The following is a 15,780-nucleotide window of genomic DNA, read 5'->3' on the forward strand; positions in this document are numbered from 1 at the left end:
GACGGCCCGAGGTACCTGGTACCTAGTGCTAGTTTACCCATTTATCCAGTCCGGTCAATTTGTATAGGTTACTTGGGCATGGAAAAGTATAAATGTAATTGAATAGATTATTAAAGGAAGTAAGGAAATTAAATATCAAGATAAAGATCAAGAATGATTACAATAAAAAGAGGATCAAAATTATCAAGAAAACAATTAATAAAATACTAGAAAGAGTAAATATCATAAAATGTAATTAGCCTTCGACTAAACAATAAGTTAGTAATTATTTATTTCTTATAAGCACAATAACTAGAAAATTTTTATTTTTTATTTGCATATTATATTTTTTTGTATTATTGGCACCACTAAGCTTTATGCTTAGCGCGTCGCTTTTGCAACGCGTAGGTACTGAAGATTTGGACAAAGAGCCCAGTAGAACACAGACTGGGTGAGGCCGTTCACAGTTCTGCATAGTATCCTTGTCACCTCACAGGCTACAGTGCATTAGTAGAACACTAGGTCCCATTTTGGTATTTTATACTGTTTGTACTATTTGTAATCAAACTTTTATTTTCTCATGTATAAATTGAAACTTATGTAATATAATTTGGCATAAATGTCAGTATTTGTAAATTTGTGTTTATAAATGAAATGTATGTGATTATGATGTTAAAATGAATGAATGGCAAATGGAAATATTTTGAGAATTGATGTGAAGATTGGGGAGTTGTGGAATAGAATGACTATTTGAAGTGTTTTTCACAAGTTCCGAAGAACTGTTTTCTCCATTTTTAGCCGGTACTTCTATAAAATTTTCGAAACCTCAAATGAATTTAAAATTTCAATAAATGAGTTAAATTTCACAAATTGCACATCATATCCATGAAGAAATAAATTAAGGAAGGATAAAAATGATTGGAATAAAATATAGTGTATCGGTACACTGTGTGGCATATCTTGCTCGGCTACACGGTAGACGGGTAAGGGTTATCACATTTAGTGGTATCAGAGCTCAGTTTAGGCGTTTATGGGTCTAGATAGAGTCCATGCCATGCATTACATTTGTAAGAGTTAAGATGACACTAATGCAGATCTGTTTGTCTTTCTTATTTGATTAGGATATAGACCCCACGTCACAGAGAGCAGTAGATGAGGAAGTGGAGAGTCATGCTCCACTTGCAGCTGAGACTGGGGGCTAGGGAGAACCTACTCCACCAGCACCAGCAGTGCCTGCACAGCCTCCGTTGACTATGTTTCAGCAAATGGCTGAATTCTTCAGACAGATGGCTGGGGTTATGCCGCCACCACCACCACCTCCATAGCAGAAATCCCATCTGAAAAAACAGAGAAAATTTGGAGCTGTGGACTTCATGGGTAAGAAAGAAGATGACTTGGTGGCAGCTGAGAATTGGCTAGACCGCACCATAAGGGTATTGAAGCAACTACATTTCACCCCAGAGCAGAACTTGGAGGGTGCTGTGTCCCTACTTCAAGATGATGCCTATCAGTGGTGGGACACTGTATCTAGTGAAGTCTGACTACGACTAGTAACTTGGGATTTCTTCCTCGCTGAATTTAAGAAGAAGTATGTGGGAAGTGTGTACCTGGAAGACAGAAGAAGAGAGTTTATTAGTCTGAGGCAGAGGCAGCTATCAGTAGTGGAGTATGAGAAGGAGTTTGTCAGACTAAGCCACTACGGAAGAGAGATAGTCCTCACAGAAGCAGAGAGGTGCAGAAGGTTTGAAGAGGGGCTAAATGACAACATTAAAATAATGATCACTGCTTTGGGGATTACGGACTTCACAAAATTAGTTGAAGCCGCACTGAAAGTGGAAAGGGTCAGGGTAAGTGAATAGAATAGGAAAGATAGGCAGCGTAAGAGGGAATTTGGACCAGGGTAGTCAAGTATACCGACTGATAGTAAGAAGCTTAAGGGTTATGGTTTACAAGATCAGACACAGGGCCAGAGAGGCCAGACTGGGATATCTATAGCTAGCTCCCCAGGCACAGTAACAAGGGGATCTGCCCCAATACCTGAATGTATGCACTGTGGTAGGAGACACAAAGGGGAGTATCAACTGTTAACTAGAAAGTGTTTCAAGTGTGGGGCTACGGATCATTTCATAAGAGATTGCCCTCAGAGGAGTGGTTCAATAGCTCCAGTATAAGTTGATAGACCTGCCACTACAGTTCAAAGGGGTAAAAGATCGGGTAGAGGAGAGACGACTGACATTTCATAGAAGATTATTTCTGAGACAGTCGAAAGGCCCGAAGTCAGAGTGGCACCACGGGTATATGCTATGGAAGCTTAGGAGAAGCCGAACCCAAACATTGAGGATGAAACACAAGGAAGTGAAGAAGCAAGGAGGTAGCAGCTTCTCGATTACTTAAGTTAGGTAAATTTCGAGGATGAAATTTAAATTAGAGGGGAAGAGTTGTAACACCCTCACTGTAGCAATTCCGTACATTCTACTGTTCAGGTGACTGGTGTCGATCCGGACAACTAGAACGACTGGAAAAAATATTTAAACTAAAGTGAGGAGCCATAATTAACTCAAATATTAACAAGAAAAATGTAGGAAAAATTTTAGAAATAAAATACAACCAAGTTAAATGAGCCGGTGCCCTAGTGATGGGTAACCCAGTGGGAAGTTGCGGTCCTCTCAGCTAGGAGCTCTAAACCCAGGAGAAAATTCATAAAATAATTTTTGGGACTCCAGAAAAGATTCATTGAGGTTTCTATGGCATTAGAATGCCAAGAAAAGGCTTAGAAAAATTTTTCGATCGGTACAGACGATTTTGGCTCAATAATCCAAACGAAGGGCATTTTGGTCATTTCGTCTTCAGAGACGATTTTTGACCGACTTGTCCAGTTAAGTAAATAATTATTATGACATAAAATATGAATAAATATTACTAAAAATTGAATTGAAAATGAGTAAAAAAGAAAGAAAAGAAAAGAAAATAGAATTTAATTAGATTTATGACATAGGATGACATCATTAAAAAGCTTCCCACCAATTAGAATTTGACAAGCCAATTTATAAGTGATAAAAAGGGATAAAAAAAATGAACTTAAAATGAGATAAGAAACAAAAGAAACCAGCAGCTTCTTCATATGAGCGGAACCAAGAAAGAGAGAGAGAGAGAGAGAGAGAGAGAGAGAGAGAGAGAGAGAGAGAGAGAGAACAAAAGACCTCCATGAAAGCCCTTGCTCAAGCTTGATTTTCCCTAAGCTTTCCACCCCAAAACCCTAAACTTTCTTCACAAAAAATTATCCCTAAACCTTGAGAAAGCATAAGGCAACAGAAATTTGAGGAAATTTTGAAGTTGGGCAAGTCCAAGTTAGGTCACAAGAGAGGTTAGTGCTTATTTTTACATCTCTCTCTTTCTTTTCATGTTAGGGACTTAAATTGAGTAAGAAAATTGTGAGAAATTGAATAAAACATTAGTGTAGAGGTATGGATGGAATTCGACAGCCCTATGGGTGTAGTAGTTTTGATGGCTTTCATGGATTCATAATGGGTTAGAAATGGTGTTTGAGGTGTTGATATAAAACGGATAGTGAATTAGTATGTTTAATTGATGTATGTGCATGAATTGAAATTTGAGAATTAGAGCTCTTGAACTAAATTGAGAGATTTGTGTTTTGAGGGTGAATTAGTGTTTTAATGGTCAATTAGTGACCATTTATGGTGAATTGAATTTAAATTGGAGTGAGTTATGGTATTAAGAAGTGTATTGGTATGTTGCCTCTCAAGGTACTATAATACTAACCTTGAGTCTAGTGTGCTCTTAGGGTTATAACTCAAGCTAGGTAACTCCAATTGGTGCAACGCTAATTGGAGGTTAGACTGGACACAAAATGCAACAACTTTGATGGAGGAAACTGTCCCAGAAAACCAATCTAAGTGGCTCTAAAAATTCACCTAATCCGGGTGACCAATATGCAGTCCTTGGAAAATAACTAAATGAATAGTGTTTATTCATTTGGTCATAACTCAGTGTAGAAAGGTCCAATTGACATGAATTTTTACCAGTAGAAAGTTGAGACATAACAAACAAACCCAAATTTTGACCATAACATATCCAAAAACTGACCTGCAGTCTGTGTACAAAAAACTACAAAATTGATTCTGCCCAGAAATTCTGAAAAAATTGCAATCCGGCCAGTTATGGTGTTTAGGCCATAACTTGAGCTACAAAACTCCAAATGGAGTGCTTCAAAAAAAGAAATGTAACTAGATACAATAAGAAACAACTTTGATGAAGAACATTTGGCCAAATTCTCACTGTAGAATGGCCTAATGGAACAGTGAACTCTACCACCCAAAACTGAAATTTTTGATTTATTCTCCAATGGTTAGAAGTATAGATTGACAACTAATGCCAACACCTTTGGGAACCAAAAACTCATGTAACTATTACATATGAGAAAGTCAATATTTTGACTTAAATGACCAAATGAATGGTAACCTTACATGTTAAGTACAAATATTCAAGAAATGACTTTGTAATATGCCCTAGTAGGCCTAATGTGATTGGTTTAGATAGGTTGGCATGCCAATAAGGTTCTGATAGCAGTACTGCGTATGATATATGGCTCTATGTCATTTTATAATATGATAGCCTATGGCTATACTGATTATGATGTTATACTTGGCTTTATGCCTTATTGCTTTTATGGCTTATTAGCCATTCTGTTTGCACACCGGGAGACACATTGTGACCGATGGTGTGACAGCCCGAGGTACCTGGTACCTAGTGCTAGTTTACCCATTTATCTAGTCCAGTCAATTTGTATAGGTTACTTGGGCATAGAAAAGTATAAATGTAATTGAATAGATTATTAAAGGAAGTAAGGAAACTAAATATCAAGATAAAGATCAATAATGATTATAATAAAAAGAGGATCAAAATTATCAAGAAAACAATTAATAAAATGCTAGAAAGAGTAAATATCATAAAATGTAATTAGCCTTCGACTAAACAATAAGTTAGTAATTATTTATTTCTTATAAGCACAATAACTAGAAAATTTTTATTTTTTATTTGCATATTATATTTTCTTGTATTATTGGCACCACTAAGCTTTATGCTTAGTGCGTCGCTTTTGCAACGCGTAGGTACTGAAGATTTGGACAAAGAGCCCAGTAGAACACAGACTGGGTGAGGCCGTTCACAGTTTTGCATAGTGTCCCTGTCACCTCACAGGCTACAGTGCATTAGTAGAACACTAGGTCCCATTTTGGTATTTTATACTGTTTGTACTATTTGTAATCAAACTTTTATTTTCTCATGTATAAATTGAAACTTATGTAATATAATTTGGCATAAATGTCAGTATTTATAAATTTGTGTTTATAAATGAAATGTATGTGATTATGATGTTAAAATGAATGAATGGCAAATGGAAAAATTTTGAGAATTGATGTGAAGATTGGGGAGTTGTGGAATAGAATGACTTTGGAAGTGTTTTTCACAAGTTTCGAAGAATTGTTTTCTCCCGGTACTCTGCCGGATTTTCTATAAAATTTTTGAAACCTCAAATGAATTTAAAATTTCAATAAATGAGTTAAATTTCACAAATTGCACTTCATATCCATGAAGAAATAAATTAAGATAAAAGTAATTGGAATAAAATATAGTGTTCCGGTACACTGTATGGCATATCTTGCTCGGCTATACTATAGATGGGTAAGGGGTGTTACAGGAGCAGGGAGGGGGTTCTTCTGGAATGCTAGCGCAAAGATGTGCTAGGTCCACTCTAACTGCAGTGCGACCTTGCGGTGCAGGACTGTGGGTTAAAATCGAATCGTCAGTTCAATTCGTTTCTAAATCAACGGTTTTAAATCGAATCGAACCTATGGTTCAATAATTTCATAATATATTAAACCTAAACCAAACCATGGGGAAACAGTTTAGGTTCAGTTTAACAACGGTTTTGATTTTGACTAATTTTGATTCGAGTTTGACCAGTCTGATTCCAGTTCGATTTCGATTCTAAACCAGACCATGGCCACCCCTACTCTAAACTGTCTTGAATCGTTCTTTTTCAAATCACCCTTCAAATCATTTTAAATAGAGGCTCGAATTGGAACAGGCAGTTCAGAAACCGTCTTTCAAACCGTCTTTTAGCGGTTTGGTTAAGATTCATAATTTCATTGAACCTGAACCGGCGGTTCCTTATATTTAACAATTATATATAAACTATTTTTCTTCTTATTACTCATGTAACACCCCAAATTTTTAAATAATTATTTTATATGTAAATTATAATATTTTACTTTATTAAATATTATGGAAATTAAATTTCAATTTTATGGATTTTTTAAATCGGGTTTGATTTTCTTGAGATAATAAATTTTTTCAATTTTTAAAAATTTATTTAAAGACCACATAGTAAATCTAAAAATATATTTGGACTTTACAAATTTTTTTGAGTTTTTTATAATTTTTTTGAAATTTTCAGGCCTCGTTTTGGGTCCCAGGACAAAGTAAAAATCGAATTTCGGATGTCTTGAATCGAACCGACTGAATCAAACCAAATCGAATCAGATTGATCGAATCAAACTGATCTATTTCTCTTTTTCTTTCCCTTCCCTCGTGCGTTCGGCACCCTCCCTTCTCCTCCCATTTTCTCTCTCCTCTTCCCTTTCCCACCCCAGCCGGCCACCCTCCCTTACTCCCCCCTCGCCGGCACTCCCTTCGGCAGCCTCCCTGTCGTCGGTTGCTGCTCCATTGGGCGGCAAAATGCTCCAGAAGTCCCCTCTTCACACGTGCGCCATTTAATCTTCCCAGTGTAATTTCGATTGATCCGACCACCAATTAGATTGAGTCTTGCATCCATTTTGTTCTGCTCTGCAAGAGCTTTCCAATGACACCTAGAACGTCCATTTTCATTGACGGTTTGTCCAATTTAAGCTCAAAAATTTTTAGCCCATTTCAATTTTTGGGCTGAATTTCTCTCAAACCAAGAACCCCACGGAGATTCTGAGAGTACTGGCATGCTCCACCCAGCGAGAGCTTCGCAGTGATATAAATTTCAAAATTTTTTGACATTGAAAATTTAATGAGTCCTAAGGACTTTGCAGTGTTTTTTCAAGCCTTAAATGAGCTTGTTTAATTTCATAAAAATTATATTTTAACTCGTAGTGTTGTGGGCTTTGCGTAGTTACCTTAAGGCCTTAAAACAGAATGGCAAACCAGTGGATGAATATGCCTCTGAGTTCTTAGAGTTAAGCAGATATGCCTCTACTGCAAGGGCCACAGAAAGCATGAAAGTGAAAAGATTTCTGAAGGGGCTAGATAGAAAATATGCAAATTTGGCCATGTTGTCAAACCAACCATTCGATGTAGTAGTGGACAAGGCCCAACAGATTAAGATTAGTTATTTGGGAGATGATGGAAGCAGAGCAAAGAAAAATAGAGCTGAAGAGTCATCAAGCATGCCACAAATGAGCACCATGGGTGGCAGCCAGAGCCACCATAGCAGAAGGGTCAGAGGAAACAAGAAAGCAGGCCTCAGACACAGAGCCTGAGGATTTAGACCGAGCTATGGTTCTAGCAGTGGTCAGAGTTCAGGCTATAGCAGTTCTAGATCTGGTTCAGGGTCTTTCTTGGTACCTTGTACACAATGTGAGAGAGTACACTCATAGCCTTATTTGATGAGCTCTAGTGGATGCTTCAGATGTGGCCAGCAGGGTCACTTTGCCAGGGAATATCCCATTTTGAGTGAGCACTTGATGGGATCATAAGGTTTTATTGCTAATGTATGCCGTCAGTTACACCCTGATACTTCCAGCATGGCGAGCAACCAGTTCAGTGGCCAACAGGGCTGTGGACAGGGAGGATGTGGATTTGGGGGCAGATCTGAAGGCAGAAGTCAACTTTAGGGTTTTACAGTTCAGGGCAAAGGTTAAGCTCGGGTTTTCACCTTGACCCACCAGGATGCCCAGGCTTCAAATGCAGTTATGGCAGGTATTCTTCTAGTCTGTTCCTTAGAGGCACATGTTTTGATAGATCCGAATGCTACGTACTCATTTGTTTCCCCTGTGTTTGCCTTAAGATTGGGTAAGAATCCTACAGCTCTAGAGTGTCCCTTGTCTATAGCTACCCCTCTTAGTGATAACATAGATGTAGATATGATTTTTGTAGGTAGCCCAGTGGTAGTGGATGAAAAGATCCTCCCATCTGACTTGGTTCCTTTGCCAGTGATGGATTTTGATATGATCTTGGGGATGGATTAGCTGTCAACTCATTATGCCACCCTAGATTACAAAAATAAAAAGGTGTATTTTCGTATAACTGGAGTAGAAGAGTTTAGCTTCGATAGTGATAGAAAAGTGGCTCCGTACAACCTAGTGTCAGCCATTAGTGCCAAAAAGATGTTAAGGCATGGATGTCAGGGTTATTTGGCACTAGTAAGGGACACATCTGTTGAAGGTGCCAGTGTGGAAGATGTTCTTGTTGTCAGGGAATTTGTGGATGTGTTTCCTGAGGAATTTTTAGGGTTGCCACCATACCAGGAGATAGAGTTCTGCATAGACATTGTGCCAAATACAAACCCCATTTCTATGCTACCCTCCAGGATGGCACCAACAGAGTTAAAGGAACTGAAGGAACAGTTGCAAGAACTTCTAAGAATGGATCTTTGAGGTTATATATTAATTATAGCCAACTAAATAAAGTGAAAATTAAGAAAAAAATATCCACTTCCTTGGATTAAAGACCTTTTTGACCAGCTACAAGGAGCAAAGTACTTTTCAAAAATAGACTTGCAGTCAAGTTATCACCAGCTGAGGATCAGAAGTGAGGATATGCCAAAGACAGCGTTGAGGACTAGGTATGGTCACTATGAGTTCCTGGTGATGTCTTTTGGACTCACTAATGCTTCAGCAGCCTTTATGGATTTAATGAATAGGGTGTTTAGGCCGTTCCTAGACCATTTTGTTATTATCTTCATAGATGACATTTTGGTATATTCCTGCATTGAGGAAGAGCATGTTTGGCACCTAAGGATGGTACTGCAGACATTAAAGGAGCATCAGCTGTATGCAACATTTTTAAAATGTGAGTTTTGGCTGAAGAGTATCTCATTCTTAGGACATGTGGTCTCTAATGAAGGTATTCAGGTGGATCCCAAGAAAAGTGAAGTAGTAATTGATTAGCTTAAACCTACTACAATCACAAAAGTGTGGAGTTTTCTAGGCGTAGCAAGCTATTACAGGCGCTTTGTACAAAATTTCTCTAGGATAGTAGCTCCTCTGACAAAGTTGACTCGAAAGAATGTCTCATTCTTCTAGTTGGACCAGTGTGAGGAAAGTTTCCAAAAGCTCAAGGAATGCTTAACTACAACTCTTGTGTTGACATTTCCTATAAGTGAAGAAGGGTATACAGTGTACTGTAATGCTTTCAAAGTTGAGTTGGGGTGTGTTTTGATGCAGCATGGTAAAGTAGTGGCTTATGCTTCAAGGCAATTAAAGATGCATGAGTAGAACTACCCCACTCATGACCTAGAGATGGCAGCTGTAGTCTTTGCATTAAAGATCTGGAGGCACTATTTATATGGTGAGGTGTGTGAGATATACACTGACCACAAAAGTTTAAAGTATATCTTTCAGCAGAGAGATTTAAACATAAGACAAAGGAGATGGATGGTACTTCTAAAAGATTATGACTGCACCATTCAATACCAACCAGGTAAGCTAAATATAGTGGCAGATGCCTTGAACAGAAAATCTTCTGGTAGCTTGGTGCATATATCAGCAGAAAGGAGATCGTTGGTTTGGGAGACACATGAGTTGATAGATCAGGGTCTGATTTTGGATATATCAGATGAGGGTGCATTGTTGGCACATTTTAAAATAAGGCCAGACTTGCAGGATAGGATTAAAGTTGCTCAACACAAAAACCTACAACTAATGAGGATTGTGGAAAGGGTACAGCAGGGAGAAAATTGTGAATTTGGGTTTGGTGTAGATGGTGCTCTTATGTAAGGTTTCAGGATATGTGTGCCAGATGTGGACAACCTTAGACATGAGATTATGCAGGAGGCACACCATGCACCCTAAAATGTCCACCTAGGCTCCACCAAGATGTACATGATGTGAAAGATAGGTACTAGTGGAATGGCATGAAGAGAGACAGAGCAGATTTTGTATCCAAGTGCTTAACTTGTTGGAAGGTGAACTTTGAACATCATAGGTCATCAGGAAAGTTGCAGGAGATTCCCATTCTACAATGGAAATGGAAAATGATTACTATGGCTTCGTGACTAGGTTGCCTCGTACCACACATGGATATAATTCTATTTGGGTGATAATGGATCATCTAACTAAGCCGGCTCACTTCTTATCGGTACGGACCACTTATTCAGTAGCTCAGCATGCAAGGGTCTACATTTGTGAAATAATCAGATTGGATGGAGTTTCTGCTTTCATAATATCAGACAGAGGGCCCTAGTTCACTTTTCAGTTTTGGAGGAAACTCTAGAAGGCACTTAGCACACAATTAAACTTTAGTACAGCCTTTCACCCTCAGACAGATGGACAGTCTGATAGAACAATTCAGATATTGGAGGATATGCTTAGTATGTGTGCCCTGGATTTTGAATGACGGTGGGATGATCGGCTGCCATTAGTGGAGATTGCTTATAATAATAGCTATCATTCTAGCATTAGGATGGCGCCCTATGAGGCATTGTACGATAGGAAATGTAGGTCCCCTTTGTGTTGGACAAAAGTTGGGAAAACAAAGGTACATGATGTGGACCTAGTGCCGTATACTTTAGAGATAGTCCCTTTGATCAGAGAACATTTGAAAATAGCCTTCAGCTGGTAGTAGAGCTATGCAGACCCTAGGCAAAAGGATGTAGAGTTTGCAATGGGTGCCTATGTGTTCCTGAAGGTCTCCCCTATGAAGGGAGTCATAAGGTTTGGAAAGAAAGGCAAACTGGCACTCCAATACATAGGGCCTTTTAAGATCACAGATAGAGTAAGAGTCGTTGCCTACCAATTGAAGTTACTACCAAACCTTTCTTATGTCCACCCAGTGTTTCATATCTCCATGCTTAGAAAGTACATTCTGATCCTTCTTATATGCTGCAACTAGATACGGTGGAGTTGAATGAAGACTTAACCTTCGAGGAGCAGCCAGTAGCCATAGTAGACTATTAGATGAGGCAGCTAAGGTCAAAACAGATCCTTGTGATTAAGATTTTATAGAGGAGCCAGTCTATGGAAGAATGCACATGGGAGTCAGAGCGGGATATACACAACAAGTACCTGTACTTGTTCAATATGTAATCCTATTTTTTAGTCAGAGTGTAAAATTTGATGATGAATTTTCTGTGAGGGAGAAAGAATGTAACACCTCAAATTTTTAAATAATTATTTTATATGTAAATTATAATATTTTACTTTATTAAATATTATGGAAATTAAATGTAAATTTTCTAGATTTTTAAAATCGTGCTTATTTTCTTGAGACAATAAATTTTATCAATTTTTAAAAATTTATTTAAAGGCCATATGGCAAATCTAAAAATATATTTGAACTTCATAAATTTTTTTCAATTTTTTATAATTTTTTCAAAATTTTCGAGCCTCATTTTGGTTCTTAAGGCAGAGTAAAAATTAAATTTTAGGTTTCTTGAATTGAACTGACTGAATCAAATTGACCAATCGAATTGAACCGGTCCATTTCTCTTTTTCTTCCCCTTCCCCCATGCGTTCGGCACCCTCCCTTCTCCTCCCATTTTCTCTCTCCTCTTCCCTTCCCCACACTTGCCGGCCACCCTCCCCTACTCCCCCCTTGCTGGCGCTCCCTCAGGCAGCCTCTCCACTGCCAGCCGCCCCTCCATTGGCAGAAGAAATGCAACAGAGGTCCCCTCCTTGTGCGCAGGGTATTTCATCTTCCCGGTGTGATTCTGGCCGATCCGGCCACCAATCGGACTGGGTCTTCTCTAAGAGCTTTCCAAAGACACCTAGAACATTCATTTTCATCGAACAGTTTGTCCGATTTAAGCCTGGGAAGTTTTAGCCCATTTTGACTTTTAGGCTAAATTTCTCCCAAATCGAAAACCCCATAGAGATTCCGAGAGTAACGACGTACTCCACTCCGCGAGAGCTTTGCAATGATATATATTTCAAAATTTTCTAAAACTGAAAATCTGGTAGGTCCTATGGACTCTGCAGTGTTTTTCCAAGCCTTAAATGAGCTAATTAAATTTCATAAAAATTAAATTCTAACTCCTAGTGTTGTGGGCTTCGTGTAGGTACCTTCGTTTCGTAGAAACTTCACCGGTGATCGAATCCGCATTTTCAGGCTGAACAAACGAGTTGTCAAATCTGCTTCGAATACGGGTCGAAATTATAGTCCCCGCCACCATTTTCAAACACTTCAGATGCGTTCCAAGCGTCAGAATTGGTGTAGGTAAACCCAAACTCTAAATTTCCTTATTTACCTAGTGCCGAATTTAGAATAAAAATTCATAAAATATTCGTGGATAGTTAGAAAATTATAATTCCTTTTGTAATAGCTTTATAGTAATGTTAAGGACCGGGGACAAAATTTTAGAATTTTTAGAGCTAGTTTGGTTGGTTTTGAAAAATGTTAGTTTTAAAGCTTATAGCTAAATTTTCTGATTTGCTTGAGTTTGCCTGGTTTAACGGGCCTAGGAGGGGCCATATGATATTGATGAGATGTGGATTTAAGATGTGTGATTTTAGAAGTATTATTTGAACCACTTTACAGGTTGGGTAGATCCTAGATACAAGGAGAACTCTGCCAGATTTCTAGCATAAATTAGGGTGTGTTTGACTCTTTAAAGTCTTGTGATGAGTTGATTATGATAAATTTGTAATATAATTGTTTGGGTGAGCCAGGTCAGCCTTTCTCCTCTGCCCAGCCGCCACAGTAACTTCTGGTGTACTGTGAGTAGATATTGATTTTACTTATAATTTCAATATGATTTTATGATTTAAGGCATGCCCATGCATCACTTATACATATATGTATGTAGTTAAATATTAGGTACACCTTATGTTGCATTTTAATTGATGAAATTGTTGTGAATGTCACCTTAAGGTAATTTAGAGCTTTGTGTGTGTGTCGGCATATGTGTGGTGTAATGGTATTGGATATGGGTAAGACGGGCAAATCGGCTTAAGCTAGTCTCACTTAGGGGCCCGGTCCTTTTTGTGATAACTCGGGATAAGTACGGCTTTTAATTGATCTCACTGACCCCCGCATTTGAATTATTAAGAGAAAGTCTAGCTCGAGTTAATCTCACTAGCAGGCATTGGATTAAAAGAGTTGTATTGGGGATCAGCGCTAATATGTATATATTCTGACATGACATTCGGGTGTGTGAGTGCTCCAAATTATTTTTTGTGCGATTATTATTTGAGTTGGGTGAAATATGTTAATCTGTGTTGTATTTCATCCTTAGAGATGCATTAGTGCTAGATAGTTATAGAAATTATACTTAAAATCAATATCTGACTCTATGAGTTGAACGCTCATTCCTGTTTATCCCATTTTTCCAGGTTACAGGAGGATTTTTTTCTTGTAATTAACCTATTTTCTTCCTCGTAGGTCTATAGTTGCAGCATCCACATTTTATATTATTAAATTGAAATCTAGAACTCTGCATGTATTAGGAGTATTTTATTTGGCTTAGGACCATAAAAGATTATTTATTTTGAAATTGTAAACTTATTAATTATGCATGTGTGAATGTGTGGGATGGATGTTTATTTTGGATGAGGGAGCTGAGATCCCATTTGATTAAATTGATTGATTGTGGATTGTGAGGGTGAGCTGAGCTCCTCAAATGGATACATTTTGTGATTATAAGTCGAGTGAGTTAAGAACTCCCCGTTGGATGGTCCAGGTTATAACCGGATTCTATCTGGTTATTTTCTTGAAAATGGGCTCAAAACATGGGCTTTACAGTGGCGCTAGAAAATAGTTAGGCTTACTACAGGCTTTGGGGGTCTCATGCTGACCCAAGTCCTAGTGCCGGTCTGGCCCATAATATAGGTTGTGACAATCCAAATCTTTAAATTTAGTTTCAAGTCATGCTAGGGACTTTGCAATCTTATTGCAAATTAAATTCATAAATTTAATTAATCAATTAAACTATTTAATTAATTAATCAAAATAATATTGTCTTGATTGCATAAGTTCTATTGTGTGTGACTTTCTAGGTTTATGACTAATTGGTAATAAGAATATGATATTATCTCTTTAATATCACAGGAAATCTCTCCATGTCTAAAGTGAAATCACCTTTCCACTTTTGGTTCTCATAAATTATGATTAACACTTAGCATAACATGCCATGACTATCTAATCAGTGATGAATGAAATTCATCTTATTCCTTAGAACCTTGATCATACATACCATGCACTAAATTCTCTTTATGCTGCGACTATGGGAGCACCAAACTACAAGGAAATTCTCTAAGGAGTAATTCAAGTGAAGATCCTCAAATTTGGCATGTCAAAGGAGATTAAATGGCTCATTTTAATGCAAGTATGCATGGGAGAAGCACATTGGACGTGCATGGTAGAGTTTAAGGGTGTGTGGCATGGTTCGAGCACACATGGGCATGACTTGGCATGGTCCCAACACACATGGGTGTGATTTGGCATGGTTTTAGCACATAGTGGTATGGCATGATCCCCTACCTTGGCATGTGGTCCCCCACCTTGCCTTATAAAGGACAACCAGCTTGCTCCTTTATAGTGGTCTCTCCACACCACCTTTTTGGCACCAGCAGTAACTTTTGGCTCTAGTAGGAGATTCTTCTTTATTTTTTCCATATTTGTCCATAGATATTTTTAGTATATTATGTCATTTTAGTCTTTTAGCCTTTTAGGGGTTTAGGAGAAATTATATAATTGTATCTTTTCTTTTCCAACAACCACAACAACTTAGAATTTTAGTCATTTGCAGACATTATTTTTCTTAAGAGATTATTCTCACATTGGTTCTTTGAACTATTTATCAATTTTGCTTGGATCTCCAAGATAAGATAGTGGATTCTTGCATTTTTTTTTGTTTAATTCATGATCTAATGAATTCAGGTCAAGAACTGATTTCTTGAGTGTTTATTATCATTATATACATTTCTGTTGGTTGAGGATCTCCTTTCCATCTATTTATTTTTCTTCTATTGACTGAGGATCTCCTCTACATCCATTTGGATTTCTTTGGTTTTCGACTAGTTTAGGATCTCTTCACCATCCATTTTTTATTTTCTTTGGTTTTTCGGTTGTTGATGATTATGGGTTTTTGATCGACTGTTAAAGACTCAGATCAAATTTCAGTATCAGAGCTAAGACCCACATCACTTCATTGCAAAGTCTTAATCCTAGCTAGGGTTACGATATGCGCCAAACCCTAATTGCTTTGGATCATATGTCCTCATCTAAATTCTAATTCTTGATTAATAATACTTACCATCAGAAACTCTTTTCTAACTAAGTCATACTATAATGGCCAGGAACATTCTTTATTAAGAACAATTTAGATAGTATACGATTTTATCCCCATTTACTTAGGGTAATGAATCTCATCGTGACTGAACAACTGTTTCCATATATAAGTAATCTGAGCTAACACATGCTCATATACTCATACCTAGTACAAGTATGTAAGTTGTATCAAACTCAAATTACCTATATATGAGATAACTGTGTCATCTTAGGTCAAAAGACCATACGCACTATTATGATTTAGATGACAATATATTGACATAAGTAAACGCCATGTACATGTCATCTATA

The sequence above is a fragment of the Hevea brasiliensis genome, chromosome 18 (assembly GCF_030052815.1).
Source record: "Hevea brasiliensis isolate MT/VB/25A 57/8 chromosome 18, ASM3005281v1, whole genome shotgun sequence".
In the NCBI taxonomy this organism is placed as follows: domain Eukaryota; kingdom Viridiplantae; phylum Streptophyta; class Magnoliopsida; order Malpighiales; family Euphorbiaceae; genus Hevea; species Hevea brasiliensis.